At 37.8% G+C, this 21,075-nt stretch overlaps 1 protein-coding gene across 5 annotated transcripts in view; it reads left to right on the plus strand.

The window, feature by feature from the left end:
* The window catches only part of tspan18b (tetraspanin 18b), a 58,955-nt gene that overhangs the window by 7,161 nt on the left and 30,719 nt on the right, over positions 1-21,075 (plus strand). The window contains exon 2 of one of the 5 annotated variants that reach the window (XM_088935240.1): positions 17,227-17,304. The exons of 3 other annotated variants lie outside the window; for them this stretch is intronic. The gene's annotated coding sequence lies outside the window, so the exon portion shown is untranslated. Of the gene's footprint in view, positions 1-17,226; positions 17,305-21,075 lie in introns of those variants that run through there. One more of the 5 variants, XM_088935243.1, reaches the window with a different exon arrangement.

Here is a 21,075-nt window from a genome sequence, read left to right on the forward strand (position 1 = left end):
AGTAGTACTGTGCAGCAAAAATAAGAAAAAGCTGTTTTAGAGAGATTTTTATTAGGGTATGTTTTAGCTCAAGATAACCCTATGAATGAATGAATTTACTTAATAAATTTTAAAAGATCCTCAATACATTAATTTCTGTAGGAATGAGAGCTGTAGTTTTTCCAAATCTCCTCCTGGTGTAAAATCACAGGGTAATATTCCAAAATTTCCTTCTGGCTCTTCCTGTGCAGAGGGAGGTTACTCAAGATGGTACAGTAGATGAACCCCTGGTTTTCATTTCTCTCCTAGTTCTGGTGCTCTGCGGTGGTTCGTATTTTTCTCCCCTTTGCCAGGTTCTTTCGAGTGGTGGGCTTTGCTTTCTTAACAGCAGCGCTGCAGTGAACGCATGGCAAAGCCTTACAAAGTTTTACTGTCACAAACAGACTCTTCCCGATACAGGCAAAATTTTGAAAAATTAGCTCAGTCAGTTGCCGGTCCTTTTATTTCCTGCTATCCTCTTTGTCATTTTTTCTGTCTTATTTGTTATGCTATCTACTTTTTTTCCATTTGGATTTTCTGTACCAGATTTTCTTTTTAATCATTATTCAATCCTTACCTCTTTCATTTTTCATTGGATTTCTTCACCCCCCTGCATTGTTTCCTGTGTCTCTTTTACCAAATGGGATGTATTTCCAGCACCAGTCTACCTCACTTCCTAACGAATACTCCCATCCATCCATCCAGTGTCCACTGGAGATCTCCCAGTAACAGAATCCAGATATAAAAGTGACACTTGAAACGGTTCCAGTTCTTGGCTGTGCACCAGAGAGCACTCCATTAGGCAGCTAACGCAGGCAGTTGACTGTTGCTGGATTATGAGTTTTTCATGTGCTCTGTTGAGGCAGTGAACCCTTTCAATTTGAACGAACATTTTTCGTACACTTGTTTACATTTTCAACAGAAGCATAGGAAGTGAGACAAAATGATAAAAAAAATAGAAATCTGTGACTGGCATTTGATGCTGTAGACATAGAAATCCTTATCTCTTTCCTCTGAGCAGTATAGCATCGCCTGTTACCCACACCCAAGCTTTCAAAAGCGGTGAAGCTGGTGGCACTCATCTTGCTGACACTGAGCCTTGTCCTGTGCCATTTGTTTTGCTGTGTGGCCTCTTTGAAGCTGTTTTCATAATGTGCTGATCGCTGAGGTTTTCTTATAATCCCTTTATTTTTAAGGGATTAAGTGGACCCTGTACTCCAAACAAACATTGCTGTGCTGTGGGGGCACACAGATATCAGATGTTTGCTGGAAGGGCTACAGTGTAAACAGAGAGGTGTGGAAATCCTGCATCCTTGCTGGGTGAACCCTTTGGCCTTCAATTACTCAGAGCTGGGCCACTCAGTTCAATCTGCTGAGCTAGAGACGAAGATATTAAAGGCTATAGCTCTTACACTATGTGAATTTTGGCTAGGTTCTGTATTTAAATGACATTGTTTGATTTTCTGCTTTTGTTGTTGGAAAGGCTTACTGAAAGCAAATAGCACACTACTGTATTCAGGTTTAAAGAAAACAAAATTAAAGAAACGTTCCCTGTATGCATACCAGAGATATGTATGTACAGGAGAGTTCTGTGTAATGTCACTGTTTTGTTTAATTTCTTTGTTGAGAAGGAAGCTAGTGAGTTGGTGTTAAGGGGGAATGATAATGCAACTAGAAGAAAAAAAAACACTTTTTCCCAGACAGCATAAAAAGTCTATTTTTGAATAAAGACTTAATTACAGAGCTCTTCTCAGAGCTTAAACACAACAAAGTGTTCATTCAGCCTTCTCGGATTACTTTTCAACTCGACCACAATATAGAGCTTCACAGCTGAAATGAAAACTGTAAAACATAAATAATTTTGTTCCACATAAGCTTCAGAAACTGTGATGGTTGATGGATTTTGCCAAGTATCACCATGACAATTGTGGTGCATTTCTTTTATTTTTCTGTTTGGTTTCGGACACTAACCTTTGCTCTTATTGTAAGAAACAGGAAAAATCTACTACAGAAAGCTGGTAAACAAGCTATAATCATTTTCAGCATTTCTATTTAAATGAGTCTTCTGAATAAAACGTTATGTATGCTTACAACCTGTCTCCCATAGATGGTAGATCTGGTCTGTAATATTTAAATTTAACCTTCAAACTTGCCAAACATGGAAACGTAGAAGAAGGCCTGCCATGAGTACCATCAACTAAAAACACACATTCTTTTTTGTTTTCCATTCATCCATTTTCTAACTTCTTTATCTAAAGAAGAAGGGTGGAGCGGTGGCTCTGTGGCTCAGGATCTGCGCCTGTGGCTGGAAGGTGGCCGGTTCAAATCCCACAGTCAGCAGAGGAATCCTGCTCCAGGGGTGCTGTACAATGGCCGACCCTGCACTCTGACCCCAAGCTTCTCTCCCTGTCTGTGTGTCTCATGGAGAGCAAGCTGGGGTATGTGAAAAGACACATTCCTAATGCAAGAAATTGTATATGGTCAATAAAGTGATCTTATCTATCTTATCTAATAAAGAGGGGGAGTAGGAACCTATCCCAGCAAGCAACAGGTCCAAGGCAGAATACACCCTGGATGGGACACCAGTCCATCGCAGGGCTCACACTCACATTGTCATTACAAATCTTTATATGTAGGTTTTATGTTTTAGTTGTCTCTTTGTTCTCTTCATATTAACTCCCACAGTATGCAAGTATACAAATGTTTAGCCAGAGGAAAAATACTTTCTTCATTATTTTTGTTTTGTTTTGATTCAGAGCCACAATCATATACTTTGCCAGGATGAACGTTCGAAAAGATTTTGAGAAGTGCCGTGAAACCCAGTGAGGTCTGTAAGCACTGAGAATCATTGATTAAAATAATGCAATATAATTAGTATCTGCTTTGTAAAATTCCACATTGATGTCATAGGATTTTAACAATCAGTCCTATAAGCTATACACTGACCACAGCCCTCTCTGCTGGGGAAGAGAAAGGATCCAATGTCTACATTTTTCACCATGAATTGTGTACCACTCTCTGGAAACATTCACCAGACTTCTCTGCTGACACCACCATCAGAAGAGTCTGGTTTTACAACCTTTCCTTTTTCAGCTCCAGTGCTTAGAGGACTGCCCTCATAATAATAATTAAACATGGTCTCCCAGGCTGTTTTCATCAGCAGCCTATTAGAGATACTGGCGTTCTGCCTGCTTCTATAACATCAAATAGTAGCCTAGGGACTGATCAGGGTCTTATTAAAAACCCTCCATTGTACACATGCTACCTTGGGGCTCCATTAATGATTTCTCCCCAGCTAGGATCAATGCGGTCCCTCAGAGCCCTCAGAACAAGCACATTCAGACTTGTAAAGGAAGCATTTGTAGTTCAGAAAAAGCAGACGCCCATCTGTAAACCTATGGGTGAAGCCAGAGTGAAAAAAGAGGTTTATATTTTCATACGTTTCCTGTATTGAAGGGGTACTGTATCATGGGGTTATTAATTAAGCTCAAAATGACCTTTGGTTATGTAAATGTGAGATTTTCAGCCAGCTTTGTGGGCAACACTCAGTTTTGCCTTGGGGGGGTCCATCACATGCTGGCAATCCATCTGCTACTAGTCTTTATCCTGTCCCCATGATTCTTTACAGGAAGTGACAGGATTGCTGCAGTAGCCCCGTCAGCTTATGGAGCTCCACCGAGGTCCCGAAACGAGGAAATGTCAATGTGATTCAGGCCAATCCAGCATCTGGAAAATCCTGTGCAGTTGTAAATGCACGCTAACCTGACATGTACTGAATGAATGTTTCGGATGCGACTTAAGAGTTCTGATCTCTTCCCAGGATAAGCAGTGTTTTATGCTGTCTGTCTAATACTTTAAAACTATTTCACTTTTTGCAATGAATCTTAGCAGAGCAGTAACACTCAACAGAAGTGCACACTGGACAAAAATGTTTCCACCTTCCAGGGAGAGACAGTGAAAGGTCAAAGTAATTAAGTGCCTTTTCAGGTTTTAACTTCCAAAAACATTCAGCTAACCACTAGATGGATAGATTCAAACTCGCCTGCTTTTACAGTGCCTGTTAGTCAACACTTAAAAATCTCCTTCCGTTGTGTGAAAAGCCTAAATTAGCTTTTCCCTTTATTCGAAGGCAGGCCTCCTTGCTACTTCATTGGTTTCTCACCAACAAGAGAAATTGTTCTGGACCATTTTTTTTTGTCTGAAGAAAGAACATGGAATTTAGAATTACAAGATTGTACTGTACCGAAAAGCTGGATTGTGCCACTATAAAGTTGCAGCATGTGCTTTGGTATAGTTTTGTGACCAGTGGTCTGTCATCCCAGTATTTGTACCAGACCACTAAATGTTTTGTAAAAATTCCATGATCTGCTTGTAGTGTAACCTATTACAGTGAAATTAGTGTATGAAGCCATACACAACACCTGAAGAAGGCTCCACGGCCGAAACTTTGTGTTCTCTTTCTTCTTTTTTTCAGCATGGAATAAACCTATTACTACGTTTTCTTTAGTATGTGAAATAGTATCGTTTGTCCTTCTACATGATGGTTGACAAGGTTTCTGACTCCCGAAACATTTGCCATGAGAATAAACTGCAAAAGAAACAACGTCTCCCCCTGGGTCAGGACGGTTTTCCTAGTGCAAAAATGGCAATGAGATGGCAGAGTGCCAGTCGTTTTCCACACACACCTGTGCTGTAGACAAGGAAGCACGCAGGATTGCCTGACGTTCTGTGTGCTAGGAGGTTCCATTGCAGTTAAAACCCGCAGCCTGGCTTGTTGATCAATCCTGATAGTCGCAGTCATGTGGGTTATGATACTCAGATCTGCTACCTTTTAAAGGTGTGAAAATAATTTTGAACTCTCAACAGTCCGGAACGCTCTTCGTCATAAAAAATCTGGAATGAGAAATCAGCGCATGAGGGAACATGCAGTGTGTGGTCTGACAGGATTTATGCTGCCTAGTTTAACAGAGGGAGCAAGTTGTATTTGTTAAGCGTGAGAGTGGAACACTTCGCGAAGGAGTGAAGCCATCTGTAGGGGCCCGCCAGTCTCCAATGGGGGGCAGACAACTCACGATCATTCAGAAAAATTGACATGTCTTTATTATCTTGTGAACAATACCAAGTGGCCCCTACATTCACTTATTTCGAACTAATCAAATGGCAAACAGCCGGAGCTCTGTTCTTTTTAGAAATAAAAATGTAGGGCCAGCAATTTAACCTTGTTACTGATTCTAATTAGTAGACACTGCTTGCTGTTGCCTGTTGTGCTTCCCCATGAACACAATTGAATTACCTTATTTTTCTATGAAAACTTATACCTTTTACAAAGGACCTAGATATATATTTGACCTTTTTCTCTTTAATCACTTAAGTATAAACCCCAAGAAGTTAGAAGCTAACAAAGTAGAATATTTACCACAGTATAAGGGAGTGACCACTCCAGACAGGGAGTAAGACATTTCATTTACAGTAGGACAAAAAATACTGGTACTGGCAAATATGATAGCACTGAAAGTTTCATAACCGTTTGAGACTACTTTATGGGCAGTAGCGGTACTTCAAAGAGATCCACATTAAAAAGTGAATCTGTAGGAAAAGTGTTAAAGTGAATATACAGATGCAGCCATTCAAAGTGCGCGTCACAGACACGTACCGCAGGTGACGTCGCTCAGTATGACGCAAGATGACGCGTGGCACCGCAGTACGTGATTGGTTGACCGACAGGGGCACTCGTGGTCCGTTGGTCTGTCGTAGAAAGACTTACAGTAAAAACGTCTTTGCTGTGCCCGTTGTAGATATTGAATTTTACCACTGAAGGGAAATCTTAGTAGCTGAGCATAAAAAGAATAGGAGCATACTGTAACGCGTGTGAAGGCCATAAACGATATTAATTTTGGAACATAAACATACAGTATATACTGTAGCTGGTCTTGGTACTTTAAAGAAAAAAATACACACCAGTATTCCATTTCTCCCTAAACATTTTAAGCTTTGAAGTCTTTAACTAACATGATACCGGAGTCAACAAGCATACTTTTAGAATTTGATTAAAAGGGAATATAATATGGAATCGCGTATCTAAAGAATTTAATAACGGTATTCGTGTGCTGCGACAGGGCTGTGTAGGGCTTTTTCGCCTGCCTGTTCATGCGAGCTGTCTTCTAGCCGACTGGTCTAGGTGCGTGACTAGCAACTGGGAGGTTGTGTGATCGAATCCAGCTGGTGCCGGACTTTTCTTTTAACAAACATTTCTTCGAAAAAATAGAATAGCGATATTATGGACAATAAATTGACTTTTATATTTCAAAATATCGCAACATGAACGATATTTGCGATATTTTGAACATATCTTCCCTTCTGACAGCGGTTCCTCCTTCTATTGTGTGTGTGTGTGCAACAGAGTAAATTTTTATAGAGAAATGGAGGCTGGACAGTATGCGTTACAATATAAACATTTATATTGATTTAAATCGTGTTCTGATTTAAATCGCAAACGCTTGTTTAATTATGTGTTTTTTAATCATAATCAGGCTAATGCATTTCTACATTTTCTGTATGAACCAGCTTAGAGGTTCATACAGAAAGACAGCTTGTGTTTAAATTGAGTGTAAGGTAATTTATGCTTCTAAAGTCATGGTCAGCATTTATTATTGTACTGTGCTGTAAACTTTTTCTGTGCCTAGTCACATTATTTTATAGCGTTTTTATTGCGTTATTAAATCCGGTGGCGCTGTGTGTTAGAGTAGTTTCCTGACTCCCTTGTCACATGGTCTGTGATTGAATCCCATAGAACTATGACTTTATTTTTTAACAAACATTTCTTTGAAAAAATGAAACGTTTCCCTTGGTCAGAGATTAAATAAAACCTCACTCGCACCAAACAAATTTATATTTCTAAATATCACAAAATACGTTCATTGTCTTCCAATCGAGTCGAGTTGACATTGGAAGCCTGCCACACCCGGACTGTTAAACCAACGCATTAGCACGTCAAAGCCCATCGAGGGTATTGAGCCAGTATTGCCTTTAGTATTCCCCCCTCTCCCCTCAATTCAATTCAATTCAAGGTGTTTTATTTGCATGACAGATGGGTACAAGCAGTGTTGGGTATGTATATTGTAACGCTTACGGCAGACAGGCACTGTGTAAGAGCCGGCGCACCAGAGCAGCGCACCGAGGGAGCGTCTGCATTTCTAACTTAGTTTTTAAAATTAGTCAAGCAATATGAAGCATCTCCTTTTACTTAGTGCCTGAGCATAAAAAGAATAGGAGCATACTGCAACGCGTGTGAAGTCCATAAACGATATTAATTTTGGAACTTAAACATACAGTATATGGCTGGTCTCGGTACTTTAAAGAAAACATACACACCAGTATTCCATTTCTCCTAAACATTTTAAGCATCGAAGTCTTTAACTAACGCGATACCGGAGTCAACAAGCATACTTTTAGAATTTGATTAAAAGGGAATATAATATGGAATCGCGTATCTCAAGAAATTAATAACGATATAATTATATTCATGTTGCAAAAGAACTGCAACGGACATAAAAACTCCCTTGCTTTTAACAGAGCGTTCCATAATTTCTAACTACGAAAATGCCAGGTGAAAGGATTTGTAAACATATTTTGTTAAAGCAAGTCAGAACCCATTCAGAGCCTACATTACATTTTAGCGTTTCATTCTGAGCAGAAGACCCTCACACCTGAAGAAGGGGGAGGTGTTTTTCGCTGGAAATCTCGCCTGCTTCTACTTTACAACCGGAGTGCTGGCTGTGACGAATTAAACCGGTATTACAGGTTACAATCACAGACCATGTGACATGGGAGTCAGGAAACTAACACAGCGCCACCAGATTTGATAACGCTATGAAAACGCTATAAAATAATGTGACTAGGCACAGAACAAGTTTACAGCACAGTACAAAAATGCTGACCATGACTTTAGAAGCATAAATTGCCTTACACTCAATTTAAACACAAGCTGTCTTTAGCCCTCTAAGGTGGTTCATACAGAAATGTAGAGATCCAGGCTCAGAACACACAGCTTCATTAGCGAATACATATGCAGGACAACTAGAGAAGACGTTTTACAGAGGATGGATTTTTAGAAACATCCCATCAGTGACATCACTGAAGTCAACTCCTAGGTACTGTAACTGTCGTGTGGATAGTTTCACAAGAATCAGACAAAGGTTTAAGCATCGCTTGTTCTAGATAAAACTGCAAAAAAAAACAACAACCCATAATGTACTTCTTTGCGGCTCTGTTTGCCCAAATCATATATTCACAACGTGAAATCTAGAAAATAATATTACGTAACCAAAATCCGCAATATGGAAACAGAACCTGTGTAATTGTTGATAGATGATGTACTCGTAACATTTTTTCAAGACGAACTACAACATTTAAAAAATGACTTGTATGTACTTGATATCTCTAATCAATCCACGGGTCCCAGCACGAAACGAAAGTAAAACGCATACCGTTTCGCGCTTCTTATTAGTTGCTCAAAAGTAATTTGACCGTATGAAATGCATAATATAAACCTAGAAACATATACGTGAGTAGTACTTAAGCACTGTAGTATCGGTGTTAAGACATACCTCTCAAATACTGTAAATCAAGTTAAAAATATCTCAAGATTCTGGTCATAATGAAACCATGTTTCGTGTATGTTTTCTTTAAAGTACCGAGACCAGCCATATACTGTATGTTTATGTTCCAAAATTAATATCGTTTATGGCCTTCACACGCGTTGCAGTATGCTCCTATTGTTTTTATGCTCAGCTACTAAGATTTCCCTTCAGTGGTAAAATTAGATATGAATATTCAATACTTAAACGGGCACAGTTAAGACATTAAATATACATATACATACTGTATACAGTACAGTTTGCATACGGTAATATGTTTATGTCCCTAAATCAATCTCTTTTATGAGCATGTGAAAGGCATGGTGAATCACTGTACTTTGCATGATTGGAAAAAAATGCGTGATTGCGAAATGCTGTGGCGTTACTTTTACAAAGACGGTCAATGAAAAAAAGAATGTGGACCAGGGCAATACTTTGAGTTTACAGCTTGTCCAAGGTCATTTATTATTAATACTATTATTAATATCTTCGTTAAAGACTTTGATGGCTACAGCTCAAACATGAGAGGTTGAGCTTTATTAGCTCCACCTTGCGGAAATTCCGGATACTATTATTTTGCTAGCGGTATTTACCGGTAACTCGCGGTATTTACCGGTAGCTTGCGGTAGACTGCGTACAGCGTACCGGAAAATAATGCGGTATCGCCCGCGCATTTTGAATGGCTGCATCTGTAATGTTGAATACAAAAATGAAAAGAGATTGTGGTTTTTTATTGGAGACTCACAAACTGATAACATTGGGTGCTCTCCCATTTATTACTCACCCAACTAAAAACAACTCTGGTAAAACTTAATTGTAACCACCTGTGAAATAAATGCCTAGAAAATGAATGCTGCAAAGAGGGCATTTTTAGGTAAATTCCCAGCTGTTGAGAGTTTTGAAAAAATAGAATTAATATTATTGCAGCTTTCTTACTAATGAGATGTCTAAGACATCTTAGACCCGTGATGACTGTGCTCCAAAATGTAACATGTACAGTAGCAGAGCAATTGAAAGGTGTCTTAAAACATTCTGTACTGGTTTCACATAACCTGATTATCAATAGTCCTGGACTCATATGCCAGACATTTAATAGCAAATAGCCCAAGATTAATGCTCATAAAGGTCAGTGAATCTACTTCAATGTTTGACTAATTCTTATTGCCAACTGTGTACAGTTTTGAATGAAATTTAAAAAGAATAACCATTTTGCAAAAATCAGGATATGATTAAATACATTTTTTGTTGCCGCCCACACACAATACTTGATATACTGATATATAGTGGCAACTTGATTAAACAAAACCTTACACATGAGTGATCTTGATCATTGATCTTGAATGCTTTCTTTTAAAATGCATATCTCTTTTACATGTATTAGTGAAGTTCAAACAAATATGAAAACTGATAAACCATCATTCAGCAAAAAAATAGAACGTTATTAGTATATTGTATGGCTGGGAATTGATTCTTTTAAATTACATTTACAAAAAAGAAGTATTCTGAAAGTATTCATGTGGTACACAAGGCCTAACATTCTCTTTTAAAACAACATATAGTCATTAGTACAGTATGTGACTGTTTTAGTAGCCTGGAAGAGAGACAAGTATTAATTAAATATAAAACAGATGGCCGCCCCCACCAGCTCCCTCTCTACCCAAGCTGTCTTCACCTCTGCTCTCGACACCGGCTGGCTGCTTCGTCACTTTAAGCCCCTGCCGAACAGGCCCCATGTTATGACAGCGCCTTGCACAAGGGATGTGGTTTCTATGGCAGCCACAAGCATGACCCTTATTTTTAAAGAGCTTTTGAGGAATGTGAGAGAATTAAAGTAGAGGATGAGCTTTATAGAGCAGGACTGAAAAGCCCTTTTATTTGTAGTCCTTCCTTTTTAGTTAATTTCAGGCTTTTGTGTCCCATTTTACTTCATTTTCTTTCTTTATTGGAGATGGTGTGAATTAGATAGGCTTTCAGCTGCTTGTGCTCTAAATATTGATGTAAAAGCAACAAAGGAAATTTTTGTTGTTGCTGCTGTTTTTTTCTCTTAATTTTTCAAGGTCTAAAAGTGTGTAAAATTGAATCCTTGATGGACATGTCCTATATCCAACATGTTCAATGAATAGTGAGGAGTTTTATAATTGTATTTTCTTAAAGCTTAAAACTGCATTTATCTTTCTGGCTTTCCATATCCTGTTTGTTTTCCCTAATTTGACTACTTAAACTGCAAAAAATGTTTTTAACTTGTTCCATAAAAGAACCAGAAATTCCAAATGTGTCAAGAGTGTGTTACTGAGAACATTTAGAAAGAAATCTGATTATATTCCTTTAGAGTACTGACTGAAAAGTAATTTTTGTTTGGTTTTAAAATGGGAACCAGATGCTTTATTTTTCTCTGTGTTTTAAATTTGTCAACATTACAAGAAAGTACAACAAATGTCTCACTTTTGCAGGGCACTGTGTGGTCCTGTTGGACATGTGGTGAAGTGAAGAACATTTGTTGCACAGTTACAAAATAATTGTTATTCCTTAATTCTCTGTTGTGTACAACAGGCTATCTGATTAACTCCAGATGCATGACACACTGTATCATTTTTTATCATTAAATCTATGTAATTGCTTCAACTGAATCTGTATTCCAAGCTCATATTTATGACTTGGACTTAATTCAAATTGTATCTATAACGTAAGGAGTTGTTGAAAATTAATTTCATACAGCATAGCCTCAAATAATGGCTAACCCTACATTGCATTATTTTTAAAATTATTATTTAGACCATTATTATTTTTCTCTGTATTTGACAGTTCTGAAAATGGCAAAGAAGAACATAGTATGTAAAGAAAGGCTTGCTGTTAAAATATTGTTCATTATGCTGCACTATGGACTGTAACTATTTAAACAAGTACTACAGCGTGCTATGCTATCTTCTTTCTGGCTGGTTTTCTTTTGGACTTTTGTTTTTGTCATAGCAGTGGAAGTTTTTATGAACTAACAGTTCAAGTGCCTGGCTGTGCTGTGAAGCAGAAAGGGTACTCTGGTTTATTTGTTTTGTGGTAAAAAGTGGCCATTTTCTCCTTCCATGAAGCGAAATTCAAATAAACATCAAGGATAGCAATGTGGAACTTTGTGTGTTTATTTCTAACCTTGGTTGATAGTTATTAATTAAACTAAAGATAATCCTGTGATGGAGTTCTGTTTTTTACCTGATGACTGTTATCCAAGCAGTCAAAGGCTTTAGTGGATCTCAAAAGTTATTGCAGAAATCACTTAAAATTAACTTCATCACTTTTAAAATTATTGTTCATATAGCAAAAACTGTCTCGGCAGTTTAGCAAGAGACTAGATTACATGGTAATCTATGGTTTATTTTGTATTGATCTAAACCTGTAAAAAATTCGGGCTTTAGTGTTTTTTTTAAATAACCAAAACTAATTTATGTCAGAAGTTCAGTCACTAGTATACATTTCTTCTGATATCTCTGACCATCTTCCAGACAGGCTCACTTTACCGTATTTGTTCTGTAAATTGCTGTGATGTAATAACATAAACCCCCTTTCCCACAGCTTGGTGCTAATATAGAGTCTGGCAGTGAAAGGTTTCCAGACAGGCAGGGTAACCTTGACCCCGATGTGGAGAAAATAGTCCCACTAGTAAATGTTTGTTGGATTGCTTCAAAGACTTCAAGGTTGTTAAAACAGTGTTTAGGCTTAAAGCTTACTAATTTAGCTAATCTTTAAAAGTAGGGCTTTTATGGGTTTTGAAATTAATATGTTTAGCAGCCAGTGTTGCTGGATATGTTTTGCATTTCGTGTACATTATATTAAACAACTAAACAGTCCATACTGCTCCAGACTAAATGAAGTATTTCTTATTGTGTGAAGGATCACGTCTAGTATTTCCAGGTAAATACTGAATTTTATTTAGGTGGTTCATACCGAGCTGTGAATTGTGGAGTATATTTCTTTAAAAAATACAATGCACATACCCATGAAGTGGACATGTGGATTGTTTCATAAATACATATGAAAAACGTCACTAAACAGATTTCATGCCAAATGACAGACAATTCAATGAATATGTTCAATGTATGGAAGTCAGTCAGGCATTAAATGTTTTCTTTTGAATTTGGCATTTCCTTACCAGAATCATCTGTGTGAAAAGGGTAGAAAACTCACTTTGTTGTCTGCTTCTACTGTTTCATCTGCTCTGATGAAATGCTTCTAGGATGCTTTTAGAGCAGCATTGTGTACAGAACTTTCCTGCATCTCAGTCCATTTTCTGTCTCCCGGGACTCTGGAAACCAAAACCATCTCCTGGTTGCAGAAGGTTATGTTCTACCCTCTTGCTTACTCGTTTAAGAATAAGCACAGTGTCAGTCAAAATAGTGGTTTCACCTGGATTGTCTTTAATCAAGAGACAAGTCAGCATGAGTTGTCAATTTATCAACTTTACTGGCCTTCTCAAAAGAACATCAAATTTTCCTGTTTTATTGGTGCAAAACATTTATTGGGGGAAATGTCATGCTGTACTCTGGGCATTCTGTCAAGCAGTGTTAGTGCTGTGTTCCCGTTCATTGTTCTCCATACAGTGTAGATGCATTCACTAATAAGGGCACTTAGCAGGGAAAAGAATGGGAAATGTGCCTTTACATTTTCTTTAGGAACTATTAATGCATTTTCATATTAATAATTAGCTTATGATGTTTATAACTTGTCTTAGTTGTATTTTAGTATGATTGTCTGGGTTTTTGGTATTCCTAAAATATGCATAATACATAAGTTATTTAGAGACTAAATGTCTATTAGCGCAGTGATTGTAAGATCGGAGCATCTCATCTGCTTATTCTTATTTTAACATATCTTTTCTGCACCAATGGCTTCCAGGCCTTGGCACATATGTAAGTCATTGATCGTATGGCCAGCACTGGTCACTAGGGGCTGCAGACATTCCGTTTTTTTTCTTCTGCATAATCTCTAAATTACTTAATTGAATGAATCATCTAATGAGCTGTTCAAAATGAAATATTTCCATCTCTTTAAAAAGGACGCAATTGCTACCTATAAAACCTACTGGACTGAGCCTTTCTACAACCAGGAATGTAGAGCCCTGTTCGACTTTATTCTCTACTGAGGTATCTGCTCAAGAGTGTTCATCGAAAAGACCTGTCAAAAAAAAAAACTAGCCCCTGAGGAAATATAAAAGTTCTGGTGAATGAATGTGAAACACTCAGCAGAGATCTTCACTCTTCTGAGCTTCTATGATTTGCTCAATTTTAGGCAAACTTTAAGCTAGGAAACTGACACAGTTAAGCTGGGACTGTGGCACAGTGGTGCAGTATTTAGCATTGCTGCTTTGCTGTGCTGAGGCCCTGGGTTCAATCCCAGGCCTGGAATACTAACTGTATGGAATTCGGAGCTTGTTATCCCATTGTTGGAAAACCTTGTGTGAATGTATGCACCTCTGTATCTATGTGTTGGCCCTGCAATAGACTGTCATCCAGTACAGATAGCCATAAGGAAACACATTTTTAAATGACTTTTGCATGGTATTGTACAAGCTTAAGATTTTTGCTATCATTTTGAATGTAAAAACTGATCACCTGCAAAGGTGCTTTTTATCTATTACATACAGTAGTATCTCTTCTAAAAATATAACTACTCCATCTCTCATCATATACTGTATATAATCAAAGTAAACTATGTTCTATATCTAGGCTAACAAATCCATATAAAATCATAAATAAAAAGCAATACAGCTTAATTCTGCTTTTTCATTGTCCATGGTCCCTGTATTTATAAACCTAGTGTAAACATTAAATACTATATATTAAAATAACTACTAAACTGTATGTTGTTTTTCTTTTGGTGGATCAGTAAGGATATTCAGTAACTGCAAACAAATGATAGCAATATACAGTAGGGCCAGTGTGATGGGTAGTATGCTGGAGGCTCTCTGGACAGAGAGTGCAGGGAGTGGTCACCTGTAAATGCTGTCATCAGATTGAGCACCTCGTGTCCAAGATCTACAGGCTTGACCTCTGGCTGCTGCCGTGCATATTAAGTACACTTGCAGGAGCTAGTTTACACACTCTGTAGAGAGCTTGTGTGCATGTCATGAGCAGGTGGGCAGGAGTCTTTAGCTCAGAGAAGAGGAGAACTCTAGGTCACAGGGATGGGCTTGCACACCGCACAGAAGCGGCTTCCTATGTGCTTGCTGTGTTCAGCTGCTTCCTCGCCTTACTGTAGATGGAATTCTGGTAAGACAGCTGACAGCTAGCAGGAGAATGGGAGGTCTGATTCACCACAAGGCACCTAGGAACCTGCTTCCCCTATTAAAAAGCACATAGTTATACTGTTAGCATGTTGATAGGTAGAAGAGTCTTGTAAATGTGGTGCCAGCCTGTGCCAATGTTGGAGACCTGCCCCAAGAGAGTGGACAGGCTCCTGAGCAGAGCCAGGGTGGATCCAGTTGTCAGGGTCCGTGCTTGAACAAATGACATGGGAAAAGATAGGCTGACAGTTCTGTCAGACGGATTTAAAGTTTTAGCTTGTTAAGGAGCAGAAGGTCTGCAGTGGTCTTGCCAGGAATTCTACTGGTGCCGCCAGTAAGCCCGGGAAACAAAGAGGAAATATTAATCGTGAATTCTATTCAACAAAACACTGGAAAACCCTCTATGAATACTTAGTGGTGTTTATTCACACCTCTAAGTATTCCATTAAATAAACTTTGAGAAAAACAAACTGAACGCCTGTACGTCAGTCTCCCTCTAAACGTTGCAGAAGTCAGAGAGCTCTCCAAACACAGCAGGCAAATGACCATGGACCTCCACAAGTTAAGGGATTAAAGAACTTAAAATCTAGGAAAACCTCTATCTACCGCTTTCCACTTTTCAACTGACCCTCTCAATCTCCAGTCTTCTGAATATTTGTGGATCGAATTCAAGAAGGCAGCTTACAAAGGGGACCAAAGGGTTTGACAGACCCAGAGCGAACCTGCCTAGAGGAGTAGTTAAAATCCCACCTTAAAGGTGCCAGAACCTCACAGCACTACAGAGGACATCTTGTCACAGCATAACATGTCAGAGGAGGATTCATCAAATCGTAACTACAGGGGCAAATATGAATTTGTTTGGTGCAATGCTTAAGGAATTACAGTATAGTATTTTTAGGACGGACACTATCCATTTCATAAGTATTTCTGTTGTATAATGTTTGTTTCTATCTGGAGGGTCCTGTATGTATGCATGAATATAGGGTGCTGCTACTCACATAAAGCCTGTTACGATTTTGCTCTGGAACAATCGATCTGGCCTGTAAACTGTTCCTGTTGCTTTAAATCCTGGTAAACAGATTGGCAGTGTGGGGAGGACGATGTGTCACTTTACAAGCTGGTCCCTCTGACATCCTTCCGCCTGCGAGGAAATTAACAGACTTCGAGTCCTAATCTCCTGCTGCTTGTAACACATTGTGGACTTTAACCTTGACATGCCAGCAAATTTCAAGGATGTGATTTTAGCAAGGGAGGCAGCTTCAGTATTGTTTTGCCTGGATGCAAAACTGTTTTCTACCCCGTTAAAATGCTCTGATTTTAATTTCTACGATTTATTTGGATGTTTTTAGGGGGAGGTTTTAAAAAATGTTTTCAATCTACTCCTTTTGTAACCCATCTTTTTTTAACCGTGATGGCACTTTATATACTATATGTGTGTAATATACTGTATGTGGCTTTTTACTGCTGAAAATCTCACAAGATGTGTATAAACTCCTTTCAAAGCCAGGCATCTCCAGGTTGCCGTATCTGGACTGCAGTATTTTTTGTCTAAAGACCTAGCTAAGTCAGACCCAGTGCACCTTACATAGTGAAATCAGACAATCCACTCTTCGGATGTGGAGTGTACAAGTAACACAAGTGCCAAAGTTCTCCTCTGTGAGAAGGGTCATTTAGAAGTTATAATCCAATGATCCATTTAGAATTCACTCAAAATGCTTTTCAGCCTCCCGGCTATTGTCTACAGGATGTTAATAAAAAAAGTAATTCCCAAGTCCCTGTGTAATAATGATATACAGTACAATGCCACACTCCTGCAACAGGAACATTCTATCTCCTGCGCTTTTGTTATTAAAGCTGGAGTATGACCGTGGTCATTGGAACTGTGTTTAATTACATAGACTTTAAAACAATTAAAAGGGGACTGCAGTGGCTTAATCAGCCGTACATATCCGCTGTTCAGAAGTACATTTCAACAATTAGGTCCCTTTTTATGGCTATGTATATATAGAGAGGCTTCTGGTTTTAATTATAGGACTAAATCGCAGATGGCCACTAGGGCTCTGGAATGTGTGTTGTGTTTACTTTGCCTTTTAAACATTTGCAGTGGAGTCCATTAGCCCAGCTTCTGAGTGACAATCCCTTCAGATTACACTTCAGGTGGCAGATTTATGTGCAAATGTAGAAGCCCTTAGGTTTTCATTTTTGTTGACAAGAAAGAGAAGCTAGTTTTTTTTTTTAGGTTTCTGTATTACACTGTTTCAGGCACAATGTAAGTTAATACTTTCCTTTTCATTGCTGTCCCAGGTTCGTCCCAGGTTCTTGATCCTTGGAAAGGTCTGGTCACACATCAGTAAATTGTACAATTGTTTGTACACTAAATGAGTAAGCAATCATACTTACCAGTTTCTAAAATATTTTTATAATGACTGATTTGTGATTTATGTACAATGTTATACAGTATGAGTATGAAACTAAATTGAATTTTATCATATTTTCTGCTGTTTTTCAGAGAGCTTGTTTTAATAAACCCATATTTAACTTCCAACTTTTGAATCACCCTTCCTTTTGCCTGAAAAACCTGTATGTTCATGGTGAATGACTTTTGGTTACTTTGTATATAGAATTCAGGTTTAAATTCCTCACAAACTAAAACATTTACCACCATGTCTATTTTGGTCCATATACTTTAAATAGCAATTGCAGCATATGTTGCTCACATTATAGTGAATATCATACAATGAGTAAAACTTCAGAAGAAATTAATAATTTATTAAGCGAAAAATTATTTTGCCATGATGTCAATGGCCAATTGAATAATGGACTTTTTGCTTTGTTGAGGCATGTGGGAAATCCAAGCTATTCCTTGAGAATTGACCCAATGCAGTAATAAATCACAGTGATGGGGCCTTCAGGGAATTTTAACATCCTTTGCTTGCTAAAAGAGAAAAAAATCACGTTTCCTAATAAATATTGCAGTGTTGAAGATTTATACTTTGTCTTTTAGTGGCAGAAAGCCATCCATGCAGTGAAATCCTGTGGATTCCAGTCAATAAGTCTTCTGAGTCTATAAAACAACATTTCATTGCTGAACTGCCTTGTTTTTCTTTTCACCTACAAATCACATTTATTTTAGTCTTTTGAAAGCTGAATAGATCAAAAACATCCTAGGACCAATATGAAAAAGATGTTATTATTATGAGAATATTAAGAAAGTTTTAATGCTTAGTTTATTCTTTTTTTTATTTTAGACCAGTATTGCATTTTGAGTTATTATTGTTCCCAACAGTAGCAACTCCAAATGAACTCTAAAGTATCAAACACAACCACAACTCCAATTGGAACCCAACTATCATTGCTGGCGCAGCTACCCACCTGAACTACTATCATTGTAATAGTACAATGGTCATTACACAAACCTTAAGTTGGAAGAATCTGTACATTAATAAACCCATACTCAGGGTTAGGATAAGCTTTCTTCTTGAATTAGTATTTTTTAATTTTACCCCAAATCCTTTGAAGTCTTTTAATGCAGAGTTAGTGCTATTTTCCCTTTCACTCTCTATATTTTATAATTCAGTATTGCAATTAAGTTTTATTCCCATTAGTATCAATTTCTCCAAAGAACATCAAAACTAAAAAGTTAAAATTAATCCCAATTAATGGTTGAAACATGCGTAATAAACACAGTGAAAACACAGCTACAACTGCAAAAGTCATGAAATCAAAGTTTCATAGTAATATTACCATAGTCCTAATTCTAACCTGAAAGTTGAAAGATTTCATTTTTAATAAGCCTGGTATAGATATAAGGTTAGCTTTCCTTCCTTCAGACTTACAAAATATTTTTCCACTTTATTCTCAAACCTTTAAAGAAGTTTTCACGTTTGTTTTCTAGACCAATATTGCATATACATTAAGTAGGGTTCTGATAACTATTTTCCTAGATAACCTCAAAAATATCAGTTTGCCATCATACCCAATATGCAGATGTTAATTTGTGCAGTGAAAACATAACCACAATTCTGAAAGAGAAACTATCACCTATAACCTGATTGTAAAACAAACCCTATGATCTTTATTAAAACAAGATTTAGGTTTAGGGTTAGCTTTGTTCTTAATTAGACTTACAATACAATTTATGTTTCTCATAATTGCAATGTCTTTTGCTTATCAGAGTGAAAACACAACCGTAACTGCAATTGGACTAAAACTAACATAGAAATGTTACCCTGATCCTATTACAAACCTTAATCTTGAAGGATGTCTACATTTTTCCTTACAGAAAACATACATGTATTTAGATGTGTATTACCGACCGTGAAGTTCAGATGTATAGAGAACCAAAATGACCCGTGGTCTTGCATCACAAAAGGGGAGTTTTTGTGATTTTATTAGAAATGTTAGTTCTAACAATCATTGGATTCACTTTGCCCTTGATAATAGCACGTTGTTTTATAGTCACACTGCATTGCCTGCAAGTGTTAAAGGATTTCTTTCTTCTCTGATCTCCTGATGGCACACAAACAATTTTCTACTCATTTTGCCTTTAGTATTGTTTTAAAAAAATATTTGGTATCTCTAATAACAGGCTTTATTGTGTAAAATTAGAATGAAATGTACATAACAAGAACTCCTGTGAAGATAAATGTATTCATAAAGTCACAAGTTTAATCAATACGGGTAATAAGGCTATAGTGTATAGTACATCAGTTTTCCACATAATGAGAAAACCTGATTAATCAAATCTGGCGTCGGAGAAACCAGAGTTTATCTCTAGGAGACAAGACATATCTGCCTGATGGCCTTCTCGGTTGATGGCATGTTGTCTCCTGGATGGGTGCTGTTAGAGACCAAAGGCATGAAGATCACTGAGAGCTACGGTATGTCAAAGCTCTGAGATGGGGATTTCTTCAGCTTCCACCTGTAACACCATACACGTGCATAGCTGAGGCTGGCAGTGTGTGGCCAGATGTTATCATGCAGCAACATGAAGCCCTGATGCAGCAACTCAGGTCGTTTTTGATGAATCGCCTCTTGCAGCTGGTCTGGCATGTGTTAGTAGTGACATGTCTGTAGATGTGTGGTGAGGTCCTGTGGACTCTTGATAAAACAGGTAGTGGTGTTAGTTACTGCACTCCTTCTGCTCAAACCTGCTTGTGTAACCTGTTTTCAACAGTACCGAATGCAGCACAAATGGCTCGTTTATTGAAAAGCTACAGAAAAGTCATTATGGTTCATCATCATACCATCATCACCAGGGTCTTGAAAATCAAGGTTTCTCATAGAAGAGGTTTTCTTGCAAACTGTTTTAGATGAAAATAATCTGGCATGAAGGTTCAATAGAAAAGGTTGGTGACAGTAAAGGATAAATAAGTGGGGCTGACAGCTTTTGACATTTATCCCTACCGAAATACTTCCCTTTCTGTCTCTTGTGCCAACAAAAAGATCAATTAACACTGAGAGCAGCTTCAATGAAGCTCTTTCATTCTGTAATAAAAAGCAGTACTTTGATTATTTTGCTACTACAATTAGTACATTGCTTTGTAATTGCCAACTGCAATTAAAATAGAATCCTTTTGTGAAAACATGTAATTAGGGCTTCCAGCTGTTTCTCTGCTTTTCTACATTTGCATTATTTGCTGAGGATCTCCAGACATTATATTCTATATTACGAGGAAGTCAAAGTATTGCAAGTACACCTATCTTAGAATGAGAATAAAGAAATTGGTTTTGTTTATCAGAATCTGTAAGCTTTTGTCATTATTATCAGATGATAATGGTTTAGTTAACAAACGGAATTTGGCTTAACAAGTCTAATTGCAGTAATAAAGACTACTAAAACAAAAATATTTAAATACTGAAAGCTGTCAGTCATTTCAAATGAAATGGAAAGGAAATGAGAAATTCATATAATACCATAATACTGTGCGTTCCATGCAGTTCAATTTTTGGCATGATTCTTTTCAGAACACATAGAATAAAGTGTGGTGGTATGAAACTCGAATCTATGATACGCTTTGCTTGGATTTGCTATCAGGGTGATTTCTTGGCCAGGGCTGCTGTTTCACAGGCATTCAGAGTTTTCAACCTGACTGTGGCGTATTCTTTCTTGACTCGCACTGGCTTAACGATGGCTCTGTTTTCTAAGCTGCA

The sequence above is a fragment of the Atractosteus spatula genome, chromosome 16 (assembly GCF_055471065.1).
Source record: "Atractosteus spatula isolate fAtrSpa1 chromosome 16, fAtrSpa1.hap1, whole genome shotgun sequence".
Lineage (NCBI taxonomy): Eukaryota > Metazoa > Chordata > Actinopteri > Semionotiformes > Lepisosteidae > Atractosteus > Atractosteus spatula.